Raw genomic sequence first — 3,123 nt, 5'->3', positions numbered from 1 at the left:
AGCTTTAGCCTTTTTTCGGTCCGTTCAACTCTTGGGCCTCAGCCTTTTAACAGTCTTTTTGGCCCGTTTGATTTTTAAGCCTGAGCCTATTACAGCCATTTTCTTTCCTGGGTCTTGGCCCTTTTAGTTATCAGTTACCATTTCCTCTTCTCAGATTCTATTTTCCCACGATTTGGCATTAATTGAATAACAAATAGTCAGAATCGAAGAATGCATGAACATGTTTTCAAAACATCAATAGTTAAGTCTCTTACAATATTCCGACGGCTTAAATAACATATATACAGCAAAATAAGCCGAGAATGAACACATGCAGGACAATATAAGTCGTTAACTTCCTGACGGCTAGACCTCCAGATCCATTCTTTCTATTGCATGATCAGAAGATCTCCCAACCTACAGGGCCCCTTCTTGCAACCAAAATCTGCAAGTTAACATTCAGATTAGTTGGGAACAAAATAAAAAGCAACTAAACATGCTAATTTCTAGACAGCCTGTGCACATACATAATAGTAGAACAATTAATAATGAATATGTGTTAGTGCAAGATCATGGAAACAAAAATCCCCATATCAGGGTAGCTCTACCTAGATAGTAAAAGTTGTGTTTGCACTTGCAATTAAAAGAAAAATAGTATTACTTCATCTAGTAACGCTAGGATATAGTAGATTTACTTTCTTTTTGTGTTTCCTGGAAACCCAAACTATAAAGGTTTATTAAGCTGAGTAGGAATGACAACCGACTAACCTGAAAAAAAATTAGATAGTCGTTTAAGATGTTCCATACATAAAATCAGAACAATGTCAATGAACCAGCTGGAAAAACCAATAGGTCTACAAATTGGGACTATGGCAGAAATATTAACAAGTTAATCCAATGCATGATAACAGAGCAACCATGTCGAAGTCAAATCAGTTTACTAATGTGTTTGCCACACGATACACATCCAAGATCGTCGTAACCTCTATGACGGTATATAGATGCAAATAATCACGAATCTGATTGACGTGGTATAGAAAGATGCACTCTTAACATGGATCAAGTGATGACCTGACCAATATAGTTACCACCTATGGTCAAACATTTTGGAAAAAACATAGACCAAGTGGTCATACAGAACCTGCATTGGCCAACATTTTGGCAGACATAAGAAAGCTCAACTAGTTGAGGTGCAAGATACAAATAAGGATCTAATAATTACCAAGAACCATGGTTATTCAGGAGGCATAGATGTAGTAGGTCCAGAAAACTAATCAGGTTGCACTGTGATACTTGGACTGGAATACTCTAGGAAACCGACACAAATCAAGTATGGAAACCATGTTATAATTACTCTAAGGTTTAATTCATACAATTAAAGTGATTGACGCCAAGCAACTAACAATTAATATAATAATTAGCTATTTACCTACAGGTATACTCAACAGAAAAAATAAAGCAGCATATGACAGGATTGTTTACAATATCTCAGCCAATGACTTTAAAGAGAAACATAGATGTACACAACACAGTGCAAAATAGCTAGTATATTTCTTTACCGGTACACAATTTTATCATTTTTACATTCTGTAAGAACAGAGCAAGCCAAACTTTGCTGCAAGAATCAAGCAAGCCAAACTTTACTGTAAGACAGAGCAGATATTTAATTATTTCTGAACCAAAGGTAAGATAGATCAAGATTTTGACCTCATGATTTTCGAAAGTATCAACACAGTTAACATTTCCAACTCATATAGCTGTATTCATCCATGCTACCCAACATAACTATGGGGCCAAACAATGCAGAAGTCATATCCTTCACCAAACAACATGCAAACACACCATGGCAAGACCTCATGTGCGAGTAAAAAGAAGGTTCGGAAGAACTATCTTACCCAAAGGAGCTCGAAGAGGGCGGAGGGTGTTATACTGTTATCTGCTTGAACTTCCTCACCTCGGTGAGCAGCGTGTCGTACATGACTTGGTCCAGCAGCACCGTGATTGCACCTATGCTTCCCGCTGCTCTACTTCTGAAACCCCAAACAAACAACAAGAGAATCCATTAGAAAGAGAGAGAGAAACCAGATGGTAATCAAACCTAAAGAGGGGATGTGGGATTCGATCTGCGCCGAACTTCAGTTGAGTTAAGTCGAGGCGAAGGGCCAAGAAGCACCTGCTGGCAGGGTAGGTGAGATCCGTGGAGGCCGGATCAGCGTCACCGAGGACAAGGGTGGACGGATCCAGGCAGAGAGGATGGGGTTGCGGTATTGGCTGCCCACGCAGCTAGTCAGCGTCATGTGTCGTTCGTCAGTGGCGTCGATTGCACGGCGCCCCCGCTCATAAGCTGCGACCGAGGAGGCGAGAGGGGCCGTGTGATGTGAGTGTGCAAGGAGTTGTCGCCGGAGGAGAGGGAGAGCCTGCCGGTGTCGACGGCGAGCTGCATCTAGGGCAAGAAGGTGGGCAATCCCGAAGCCCAGCTTCCGCTCGCCGGCCCTCTGACTCCACCGCCGCCACCGAGAGACGTGTTTCCCTCACCGTGGATCTTGCTGGGGCGGAGCAGACATCAGCGTGGATGTCAATCTCCATCGTAGTCTTCACTGGATCAGGGGATTAGTGAGACGAGATGGTGGGGAACCAGCCGGGCGCGATGCAGAGAGGAAAGGAGTGCTAGATTGGAGGGAGGTGGTGGTGGCGGCGGATGGGGGGCTAGGGTTTCGGCCTTGGAGGGAGGGAGAGGGGAGGCGGGTGAAAATGAGGGGATTTTGCAATCTTAGTGAGACCCCGCCCTGGAAAATAAGAGTGAGATTCCGCGCGCTGGAAAATTAAAATTTTGATGCGTGTGTACATATCCCGCGATGAGCTCCGAAATTTTCCCTCCACGCTCATCGAATGAGAGATTGAACTGGTAGGGTTTGAAGGGCTCAGATTTTTGTTCACTAGGGTGATCCGTGGGGAGAGTGATTCTACATTCTGATTTGTCCATAAATTTGTGCGGAAATGTATTTTATTTAATTTTACTATGCTTTTTTTGCTTTAGACTAGTTACTAATATTTACTTAACTCATATGTTTAGTAGAATATCAGATTGACCTATAGGTCCCACACGAGTTAGTGGTAGTTCCCAAGCTAGTGTTATCTAGACAA

The 3,123-nt window shown here is 42.8% G+C and overlaps 1 long non-coding RNA gene across 1 annotated transcript; it reads right to left on the bottom strand.

Annotated features, from left to right (window-relative positions):
• Positions 1–277: 277 nt before the first annotated feature.
• LOC124699294 lies at positions 278–2,397 on the bottom strand. Its single transcript, XR_007001346.1, has 3 exons — positions 2,153–2,397; positions 1,875–2,009; positions 278–424 (listed from the first exon to the last, which is right to left on the bottom strand). It is a non-coding gene; the product is annotated as an uncharacterized LOC124699294 (long non-coding RNA).
• Between the last annotated feature and the right edge of the window lie 726 nt (positions 2,398–3,123).

The sequence above is a fragment of the Lolium rigidum genome, chromosome 3 (assembly GCF_022539505.1).
Source record: "Lolium rigidum isolate FL_2022 chromosome 3, APGP_CSIRO_Lrig_0.1, whole genome shotgun sequence".
NCBI classification, from domain to species: Eukaryota; Viridiplantae; Streptophyta; class Magnoliopsida; order Poales; family Poaceae; genus Lolium; species Lolium rigidum.
Note: the sequence above shows the minus strand (reverse complement) of the source record. Positions and strands in the feature narration are given on the sequence as shown.